Source organism: Sorex fumeus, unplaced genomic scaffold (assembly GCF_029834395.1).
Source record: "Sorex fumeus unplaced genomic scaffold, SorFum_2.1 ptg000061l, whole genome shotgun sequence".
NCBI classification, from domain to species: Eukaryota; Metazoa; Chordata; class Mammalia; order Eulipotyphla; family Soricidae; genus Sorex; species Sorex fumeus.
The window spans coordinates 24,094,197-24,106,186 of NW_026606118.1; the positions used below are offsets into that span (position 1 = coordinate 24,094,197).

The 11,990-nt window shown below is 38.4% G+C and overlaps 1 non-coding gene across 1 annotated transcript; it reads left to right on the forward strand.

Annotated features, from left to right (window-relative positions):
• Window positions 1-11,297: 11,297 nt before the first annotated feature.
• LOC130034852 (small nucleolar RNA SNORA2/SNORA34 family) lies at window positions 11,298-11,429 on the forward strand. The gene has a single exon (XR_008794174.1). It is a non-coding gene; the product is annotated as a small nucleolar RNA SNORA2/SNORA34 family (small nucleolar RNA).
• The last annotated feature ends 561 nt before the right edge of the window (window positions 11,430-11,990 follow it).

Sequence of the window (11,990 nt, forward strand, 5' to 3'; positions counted from 1 at the left end):
ACAAAGGCAGAACTGCAGACCAATGGAACAGGGTTGAATACACTGACATCTCCCCTCAATCATATGATCATCTAATCTTTGATAAAGGTGCAAGAAATGTGAAGTGGAGTAAGGAAAACCTATTTAACAAATTGTGCTGGCGTCACTGGACAGCTACATGCAAAAAAATGGCTCAGAACTCTGTCTAACACCGTGTACAAAAGTAAGATCAAAATGGATTAAAGACCTCAACATCAGACCAGAAACCATAAGGTACATTGAAGACAAAGTTGGCAAAACCCTCCATGACATTGAAGCTAATGGTATTTTCAAAGATGCCATGCCACTGGCTGAGCAAGTGAAACAGAGATAGATAAATGGGACTATCTTAAACTAAGAAGCTTCTGCACCTCCAAAGAAACAGTGACCACAATACAAAGACAGTCTACAGTATGGGAAAGTATATTCGCCAAATACACATCTGACAAGGGGTTGATATCCAGGATATACAAAATACTGGTTGAACTCCACAAGAAGAAAACATCCAACCCCATCAATTATTGGGGCAATGAAATGAACAGAAACTTTCTCAAAGAAGAAATCCGAATTGCAAAAAAGCACATGAGAAAATGCTCTACATCATTAATCATCAGGGAGATGCAGATCAAAGCCACAATGAGATACCCTCTCACACCTCAGAGACTGACCCACATTCAAAAGAAAAAAAGCAACAATGCTGACATGGATGTGGCGAGAAAGGGACACTCCTTCACTGTTGGTGGGAATGCCAACTGGTTCAGCCCTTTTGGAGAACAGTATGGACGATTCTCAAAAAATTAGAAACTGAGCTCCCATTTGACCCAGCAATACCACTCCTGGGAATATATCCCAGTGAGGCAAAAATGTATAGTCGAAGTGACATCTGCACTTGTTTGTTTATTGCAGCACTCTTTACAATAGCCATAAACTGGAAGAAACCTGAGTGCCCAAGAACAGATGACTGGTTAAAGAAACTTTGGTACATCTACACAATGGAGTACTATGTAGCTGTTAGAAAAGATAAAGTCATGAAATTTCCATAAAGTGGTACAACATGGAAAGTATCATGCTAAGCAAAATGAGTCAGAAAGAGAGAGATAGACATAGAAAGATTGCATTCATCTGGGGGATATAAAGTAACAAAATATGAGATTAAAAATACCCAAGAATAGCTGAGATCAGCACCAGGAGGATTACTCCATAGCTTAGAGGCCAGTCGGGTGTTCTATGGAAAATGACAGCTCAGATAGAGAAGGAGGCACCAAATAAAGGGTGTTTGGAGGATCCTCCCGGGAGGGGAGATGCATGTTGAAAGTAGACTATGGACTGAACTTGTTTGCCACTCAATGCCTCTTTTGCAGACCACAACACCCAAAAGGAGTGAGAGAACAAAAGGGAATGTCCTGCCACAGAGGCAGGGTGGGATGGGAGGGCTGGGGGTGAGAGGGATATTATCCATGGTGGCAGAAATGGGCACTGGTGGAGGGATGGGTGTTTGATCATTGTATAGTAGAGACCCAAGCACAAAAAATTGTGGATCTACACTGTACCTCATGGTGTTTCACCAATAAAAAAATAAATAAAAATAAAGGAAGCTGGAGGTGCTGGCATGCCCCACACTCCAACTCAGAGGGCGCACAGCATTCTGCCTATGGCACACGGCTGGTCAGGTTGTCAGCCTTCTTAGCACTTGTGGTCATTGGTGAAAATATGTTGGGTCGTCTCCCTTTTGCCAAATTATTCGTCGATTGCCTCGAGCAGGCCCCAGTAACGTCTCTTTCATCCTAGACCTGAGATTATATTCAAGGCTATTTAGGAGAATGAGACCCATCATTGTTACTGGTATCTGGCATATTTGGTACGCCACGGGGAGTTTGCCAGACTCTGCCGTGTGGGCAGGCTACATTCAATAGCCTGCAAGTTTGTCCAAAGTAGGAATGAGGTAATAAGATGTCATAAAAAAAGTTCTGATAAGATGTCGTGCGGTTCTGGGATCTGGATGTTATAGTCTCTGAGTCTTGGCCGCTGATGGGATTACACAGCGCCAGGGGGCCAGGTGGTGGGTGTGACCCCCGCCTACTGGAATTTGGAGGATCTGGGTGGAAGATGCTCGACTCCAATTCGAGTAGGCTTGGAGGTCTCGGCCCCGGAACCCGCGTGGCTTTGTCCCTCTGCCAGTACCTTCATGTGTGCGGAGAGTGGTCTCAGCATGGTGGTGGCTGGTCCTGGAGGTCTTCGGCTGCCAGAGCCCTGGTCGGGGCGGGGAGGAAAGCTCAACCCGCTCCCCTCCAAGGGGCTCCGGGAAGGAACACCCAGGCGTGGGGGCAGAAGACTGCACTGTTCTCGTGCCAAATTAAAAAGAAAAAAAAGTAATTTTTCTTAACATACCATTTTTTCTTTTAGAATTTTATTTTTTAAAAATATCTTTTTCAAAGCATCTTGCTGAAAAAATTCAATAGAGAAAATGTCAGATCCAAATATATTGAATAAATTAAAAAAATACAGATCTAGTGTATGAATTTGCTTAGTTTTGATATGCATGTATATGTATGTGTTGAAAATTCAGAATATCAATACTTTATATCATAGTATGTTTCATATTAAAATATGATATATATTTAATATATAAAATATATTTTATATTAAATATAAAATAATGCAATGATTAAATGTATAGTCTTTGCACTACTTTATATTTACATAATGAAAATAAAATCACATATAAAACATTATTGAGGGACAGAAATTATTTAAAACATATTTCACAAAGTGATCAAAGGAAATTTCAGGTATTATTTCCTTTAAGATAGAGAAATGTTTAGTACCAGGAGGTTTGCTCCATAGCTTGGAGGCCAGCCACACATGCTAGGGGAAAAGGGAGCTCAGAGAAGGGAGCACCAAATAAAGGGTGTTGGGAGAATCCTCCCAGAATAGGAGAAGCATGCTGAAAGTAGACTACAGACCGAACATGATTGCCACTCAATGCCTCTTTTGCAAACCACAACACCCAAAAGGAGAGAGAGAACAAAAGGGAATGCCCTGCCACAGAGGCATAGTGGGGTGGGGGGAATAGGGGGTGGTAGTGGAAAATGGGCACTGGTGGAGGGATGAGTATTTGATCATTGTATAATTGAAATCCAAGCACAAAATTTTGTAAGTCTACAACTGTACCTCATTGTGTTTCACTAATAAAAATTTTTTAAAAATAGAGAAATTCTTGCTGATATTGATGCTGAAATTAATATAGAAATAAAAAATGAATACAATTTAATTTTTGTAAGATGACAATATTAAGTGAATCCATAATTTAAATTTTTGTTTCTGTAGAACCCCATATTACTCTGAAATTTGTTCATTTAAAATAATCTAGGTTTGATTTTTTCACTCTGGGAAAATGTTTGGTCTTTCTTGAACATATATCTCTATCTCGCTCCCCTCATAGTCCTCTAAATAAATGAATTTTAATAAAACTATTTAATTCAGTAAAAAGTAATAAAGAAAAATAATCTACCTCATGTTGTTTTTATTCTATTTCCAAAGGAATAAAGCTGAATATCATACAGTTGAATATTCTATAGTTATTTAGAAATAAATAAAACCTGTTTTATGTCAAAGAATGCAAAATACAAAATAAGTGTATACACACATTTTAAATGTGTACAAAATTTGCATTCATTTTCACTTTGAAATAGTCATCTACTCACATTTTCTCTACTTTTGTTACTTTTGAGCTAATTTGCATATCATGAAATGTACCCAGCTGTTCAGTGGAATACATTATTTTCTGCTTTCAAAGAAAGTGCAAGCTATATTTTCTGTCCTCAATTTAGTACCCATTTTATTAAATTTCAAGTCAAAGATACATAAATACCCCATTAACTAATGAATGTTTTGAATGAGAAAAAGCAAAAAATAAAACTCAGCTTAAGGTGCTAAAACTCAAGGACTTTTTGAAATACATTTGCATATGATTACATATTTTCAATAACAATGTACTGCCCCAGATAAATCCACAAAGCAGCTATTAACCATGATAAGCATATGTTTATAAAGAGACTATCCTAGTAAAGTAGATACAATTTAAATATTTTTTCATGATTGTTTCTTTCAGTTTAGGCTTCCTGAATTTTCTTACTAAAAATAAAACAAAGCTCTTTAGTATTGTCTCCTTTATGAAAACAGGATTGTAAAGCCTTCACTCTTCAGCCTTACTGTGTATGGAAACTCACCATTGTTTAAAACAGTTTAGTTGGACCATATTCTGGTATGGTCCCAATAAAGGTCACCTGCATTTTAGCAATTTGGGTTGAGTATTGTGAAATGATTCTTGCAGGTGGAAAACACAGTCTTACAAATTCTACTATTTGTGTTTGAAAGAGAAATTGTGATCCATCTTGAATTTAGGATGATGGCTTTGGCCAACAGACCTAAATTTCCTTTCCTAGGCTTTGATGCTTTGGTAACTTAGGTGATGCTTTTGGCTGCCATCCAGTTGAAAATCCCAAAACACAGTTAGAGTTTGAGATCCTTAGACAGTATGGCCCAAATGTTGCAACTCCATCCTTCGGAAGTTTGTGACTGCCTTTGGAGAAAAAAGGAGGTTAGCTTGCCAGGGAATAATTAACAATCCTTATCCTATTAGAAAAATTGTCAACATAGTCAAACGTTTATAGAGATTTCCCACTGAAGGTCTCTCTACTGTTGTTACAACACAAGTAAGACTGAACACAAATGCAAAATCCCTGTTGCAGCAAAATCTGTGTGCAGCTGGCATAGGAGTAGAGCAAATTTCTTATTGATCAAACAGTCTTGTGCAATATTATCCTGATTTTTAAACGTTGCTAATTCTGAATCTACGTTTAAACTCTGCTACATTGAATTGCTGTAGAAATTACATGAGTAAGCTCTTCAAATTTATGTTGCTATTTGCTGGCTGGATTTTAATTAAATGACACTATTTACTGGCAAACCATTTGGAAGTTTTAATTTTTTTGATTAGTAATATACAATGTAATCAATTTTGTCGATTGCCTTGAGCAGGCCCCAGCAACGTCTCTTTCATCCTAGCCCTGAGATTATATTCAAGGCTCTTTAGGAGAATGAGACCCATCATTGTTACTGGTATTTGGCATATTTGGTATGCCACGGGGAGTTTGCCAGACTCTGCCGTGTGGGCAAGCTACATTCGGTAGCCTGCCAGTTTGTCAAAGTAGGAATGAGATGTCATAATAAGATGTCGCGCGGCGCAAATATGGCTGCGCGGTTCCGGGAGCTGGTTTGTATAGTCTCAGAGTCTTGGCCGCTAATGGGATTACACGGTGCCAGGGGGCCAGTTGGAGGGTGTGACCCCCGCCTACTGGAATTTGGAGGATCTGGGTGGAAGATGCTCAACTCCAATCCGAGTAGGCTTGGAGGTCTCGGCCCCAGAACCCGCATGGTTTTGACCCTCTGCCAGTACCTTCATGTGTGCGGAGAGTGGTCTCAGCATGGTGGTGGCTGGTCCTGGAGGTCTTTGGCTGCCGGAGCCCTGGTCGGAACGGGGAGGAAAGCTCAACCCGCTCCCCTCCAAGGGGCCCTGGCGAGGAACACCCAGGCGCGGGGGCAGAAGACTGCACTGTTCTCGTCCGGGAGCTGGGATTTTATAGTCTCTGAGTCTTGGCCGCTGATGGGATTACACGGCGCCAGGGGGCCAGGTGGTGGGTGTGACCCCCGCCTACTGGAATTTGGAGGATCTGGATGGAAGATGCTCGACTCCAATTCGAGTAGGCTTGGAGGTCTCGGCCCCGGAACCCGCGTGGCTTTGTCCCTCTGCCAGTACCTTCATGTATGCGGAAAGTGGTCTCAGCATGGTGGTGGCTGGTCCTGGAGGTCTTTGGCTGCCGGAGCCCTGGTCGGGGCGGGGAGGAAAGCTCAACCCGCTCCCCTCCAAGGGGCCCTGGCGTGGAACACCCAGGCGCGGGGGCAGAAGACTGTAATCAATAAAGGAAAATATTTCAGGATTTTTGGGGGATGGGGTGGGTGGGGGTGCACTTGGAGGTGTTAGAGTTTACTCTTTGGTCTTTAATCAGGAATCACTCTTGGTAGGCTCAGGGGACCTAATGGACGCCAGGGATCAAACAAGGGTCAGCAAACACCCTATAGGCTTTACTATCAGGTATACTATCTCTCTGATATTCATGTTTTGGTGACAGTATCAGTTGCTTGGGCCTCACCCAGCAATTCTAAAGGCTTATTCCTGGCTCTGCAACCACCACAGAACCACTCCTGCTGAGCTCAGGGAACCACATGGGATGCAGGTGATGAACCCTGCCCCTCTAAAAAGATAACATAAACAGACATGCAAATTAAATGTAATTGACCAAATGAAGATTATAAACAAGTTTTAATTCTTTTTTTTTTTTGGCTTTTTGTATCACACCCGGTGATGCACAGGGGTTACTTCTGGCTTTGCACTCAGGAATTACTCCTGGCGGTGCTCGGGGGACCATATGGGATGCTGGGAATCAAACCGGGTCATCTGGATGCAAGGCAAACGATCTACCCACTGTGCTATCACTCCAGCCCCAAACAAGTTTTACTTTTAAACTGTTTATTGTGTTATGTGGGCTGGAGCGACAGCACAGCCTGTAGGATGTTTGCCTTGCACACGGCTGAACCAGGTTCGATTCCTCCATCCCTCTCTGAGAGTCCAGCAAGCTGCGAGAGTATCCCACCCACACGGCAGAGCCAGGCAAGCTCTCTGTGGGGTATTCAATACACCAAAAACAGTAATAAGTCTCACAATGGAGACATTATTGGTGCCCACTCGAGCAAATTGATGAACAACGGGAGGATAGTGCTACAGTGCTACAGATTGTGTTATGTACCTCTGTTGTAACTCTTGACCAGTAAAAACCTCGTGTGATTTCTTACCTCATATATGAATGTAAATATATAAGAAAATAAGTAATTCATGAAAAAATATAGTTTTGAAATGCTTTTTGCCTTCTTGAAATGTACAAAGGAGGAGGTAAATATTTTTAAGGTCTCATGTTCATTTTACACTGTAAATTAATTTTTATTTTATAATATACTTTTGTACAATTCCTATGGAAATTTCAAAATTTCTCAATTAAAACTGGCCAATAGTTACTTATAATTTTCTTATAAATGCCTTTCTACAGATATTTTTAACCTTAGATTAACTGAATATAAAAGTATAAATTTTAATTAACAGTAATTATCTGTGAATTTTTTACATGAAAGAAATATGACAACTTATTATTTGCTCAGCAATCTCAAATAATGCAATCATTATTTTTTCTGAAACAACTTGGAATACTAGTGAATACTGTTATTATTTCCAAATTCTCTAAAAAGGTACAATTTGTGCACAGTAAGTTTGTAAGAAATATAAAATTAAGTATTTATGTTTCATAAGATTTATATACATCACAATGTTTTCTAACTGGATAGATTGTTAAGAATTCTTGTAGATTGATTTTACTATGCCAAATAAAATGAGTCAATAATAATAATAAACATATATAAGTAGAATTCATTAAACTATATGTGTTAACATCTAAAAATCTATGATTAGGAGAAGCAAGTTTTACAATATGCATCAGACTAAGAGCTTATAATCTAGGTAGAAAAAGCACTCTCAAATAAAAATGACAAAAATACTTTAAAAATTATAATAAGAGATAAACAGAAATGTATCCGATGGTCATAAGAAGAAGAATTTATCATCACTGATTATTAAGAAATGCAAAAGAATACTATTTTGGAAAAAGTATACCCATCTCATTGCAGCCTTGCCTGAGTACATTAAAAATTGAGATATGGAAACAACCCAGTTACCAGGAACAGATGAGCTCTTTTATCTGGTCTCCATATATAGTGGCATGAGTGAAAAGCCAACTTGAGGGTAAGTAGGAAAATTATGATCACTTTTTCCTGCATATGCTTGTGTCCTTTCCAGGAACAATTGATTTTTGTTTAAGCATAATTAAGATATAAATAAAATATAAAATTAAACATTGATATAATTGATCCATAGAATAAAATAACTAATACATATTTTTTCAGATCTATTTTATACATTTTCTCTACAGTGCTAGATATAATTCACCATGATAAATTGCATGCTACTGTTACATTGAGTTAATTTTCTTTAAGGACATAAATCTGTTCACCTTTCTTTGTCTTTATTTATATTAATATCACAGAGGGAAGTTATCTTTGAAAATTGTTCTTAAAACTTGCCTCTGTCTTTGCTTTCTTATATTGATATTTAATCACCTTTGCATGAATCGAGTTATATTTTGCTTGCTGACTATTTATAGGAAGTGCATGCTGTTCACTTGTATCACTTCTATTACTTGTCCCATTGATCATGAATTTGCTCGAGTGGGTGCCAGTAACATCTCCACTCATCCATGTTGCATGCTAGTGTAACCCAATGGCATCTGCTAGCTCCAGGATCACGAAGAGCCTCAAACCGTTTGTTCAGGGTTTTGAGGAAGTCTGACCATCTCATAGGTGGGTGGCCACACATTCTTTTGACGTCCCGTGGAATCCACAATGTACTTGTGCTTTTTACTATTACTTACAAGTTTTACTAATGGAAAACCTTTCATATCAAATGTAAATGAATAAGTAAAAGTTCCTATTTTCTATAACATGTAACTGATAAATATTGGGAAAAAATGGAAAAAAAACAGAAAATATCACTGAAGTTCAAAATGACTTAATGTTTGTTAAAGCAAAAGATGTATAAGGTGTCCACAAGCTATAAGACTGAAAGAATAAACACATTCTTTGAAAGATTAAGGATAATGTAAATAATTATAAAAACAGGTTTATTACAACTTCAATGGTGATTCTTGTTATTAAGACAATTAAAAAGTTATAGTAATGATTGAAAAAGATTAAGAATTTAATCCAAGATGGCAAGATTTTTTAAGGAAATTCGTAAAAATCTGTAACAATTATAAATGTATACATTATTTTTGGAGAAATTTCTCTTCAAGTCAGGTGTTTGTAGTAAATTATTTACTATTTGGGGGTTTGAATGTTTTTTCCCAGTTCTAGATGGAATTTTCTAACAAGATATTTAAGTATCATAAAATTGAATGTAATATGTGGACATTTTTAACTAACGTAACACAAATACTTTAGAAGACCACTTCATTATAATGATTTTTTTTATCAATTCCAACTTATCAGTGTATCATTCTGTGTATAATTCTCTGGTATCATATCTAAGAATTATTTACTTACCAAAATTTACAAATAATATACAATTCACATGAATTGTATTAACTAATGCAGCATATGTGAGTGAGTGATATATTATCCAAATTGGCAAGCTACCCGTGGTGTATTTGATATGCCAAAAACAGAACAAGTTTTGCAATAGAGGCATTACTGGTGCCCGCTCAAGCAAATCAATGAACAACAGGAGGACAATGCTAAAGTGCTACTGTTAGAGAAAGCAAAAGAAGCAAAAGTTAGTAAGAATGTTTGCAACTTAGTTTTTGACATACAACCTTTGAGAAACAGTTGTTATTTCTTGTCTAACACATACACATACACACAAAAAGCAGTTTGAAATGTGAATTACATCAAAGGTTGTATATTGATAAAACAAATAAGAAGCCCGTGGCTCTCTCTCACTGCCTGTGTTTGATGGTCTCGGACAGCTTCGCCAGGTGGGTTGGCCAATACCATGTGTGGACAAAGTAGGAAATGAAGGCCAGGCTGTTTGTTATCAATTGCACTTTATTACAATCTCTTGTTTTTTATCCTCTGACTCTTCTTCCCTGACTCTCTTTTCCTTCTCTGAACTCCCCTTGATCCTCCCTGATCTCCCAATTCTCTTTGATTCCTCTCTCTTGGACCCTGCCCCTACAATGTTCTCCTCTACATTGTTCTCCTACATTCTTCTCTCCATTCTTCTTCCCTATGTTCTTCTCCTTCTGTACCCCTTGCTAGTCTTTCCACACTCCGACTCACTATCCTGGTCTCTCTAGTCTTCTACACCCTACAAGCTGTAGCAACCACACCCAGTTCTGATAGCACAATCAACATATGGAAGCCCTTCTTTGCTCTCCTGCAGCCAAGAGATCCACTCAAGGGCGAAATACCACCTAGGGTGTGTTTCCCCTTTTCTTAGTCCAAGAGCCATTTAAACATTCATCTTAATTCTACTCCTTAATAATATAGTCATTTTGTATGGACACAGTAAGAGATACATTAAGTTTGTAGGTTGGCTCTCTGGGGACATCTCACTATAGAACCCAGACTACAGTGCTCAGGCCAGATTAACCTTTCCTAACCTAAGCAGGATTCTAATCTAGTGTTTGGTCCTAATCTAGTGTTTACTTTTTGGATCATGACAGAATGTGTCCATGACCATGCTCTTAACTTATTGTTAAGTATTACAACACTTTGGGCAGGCTCACTTCAATACCAGGGTAGCTCACAGCTTGCCCTAGGTCCATCCAGTTCCTCATTGGTACCTAGCTTTTGGGGTGCTAGTAAGTAAGGACAACTGAGGCTTAAGTCGAGAAAACAGATGCCCCAAAGTGAATATCATTCTGAGTCAATTCACTCCCAAGTTACAAAAGTATAGCATTAACTGTCTTCCTGTGTCTATACACAAAGGACATTGCTCTGATGTAACTATGCAAAGGATCTAAGGAGAAGAGAAAATCAATAGTCACAAGTTAACAGAGTCTGATGGACTGATCAGGGAAGCTGAACACAAAGAGGTTACAGATAAACACAGAGGAATGGGAGTGCCTCAGGATCACTGTGATGGGTATAACCCAATAAACCTAAGCTCCCTGTGGAAAGGCAGAAAGGACAAATCAATGTTATCCTACATAGTGTTAAGCTTTATAAAGCCATGTTTTAGAAGTCCAGGATACAAATAAAACATTGAATTATCTTAGGGAATATTTAAACAACTGAATTATCATAATTTTGTGTGTTTTACAACACCTGACTGATTTCTCAGGTGGACATATGCAGTCCTGGAGACAGAACCTAGACTCTCCATGTGCAAAGAAAGTACCTAACCTTTTTATGTTTTCTTAATCTCTGGATTACAATAATTTAAAGTGTGGATGGATGAAGACATGTAAAGTGAAATGATGAAAAAAAATCTGAGAAAAATTTTAGGATCAAGATGTAACAAACTTCAAGGGAATGAATAGCTACAGGTTGAACTGAAAAATAATGTCACGAGTCAATAAAATGACAAAAGAATTATTAGATTTAAAAATGCTATCGTGGCCCTGAATCAAGGCCCACAGCTCCACTGCTGCGGGCTTCAAGCAGGAGCCTATAGAAAGCCTTTCTAGGGTCTGTTGGCCATCTCCGTGTCTGCAGTGTGATGGTCAATTCATTAGAAAGGAACACCTGGGTGGGGGGGGTGGCTGTCAGGTCTGGGTGAGGCCTGGCATGTGTGGGCAGATGCGGGTGACTGTGGTGCGCATATCCCAGAAAAAAAAAAGAAGAAAAAATAATGCTATTATAAATTCTAATAATTTGAATAAGATATATTATCTGGAAATTAAATAATATAATTTGATAATGGCAGGTTATGAAGTGTGAAGAATGGATATGGAGGTAATATAAATAGACAAAATTTTAACACACTTCAGATAAAAAAATATGTAAATATGATTATAACCTAAAGGTGAATTGGATGTTTTTTGTTCATGTAATAGAAGAACTGCTTATATTTAAAAGATAATAGGGGGAAGAAGGATATTATAATAACTAAGGCATTTGATCTGATCCCAGTTATATCCCAGGCAACCCCTAAAGTCCTCTAGAATTGCCAGGAATGATCTCTGAGCACAGAGCAAGAAGCAATCTCTGTGCATTGCTAGATATGGTCTAAAAATAAAACAGAACCCCCTCCCTCCCAAAAAAAAAGAAAAAGGAAGGTAGGAAATGGCAGTGTGAGAATTTTAACA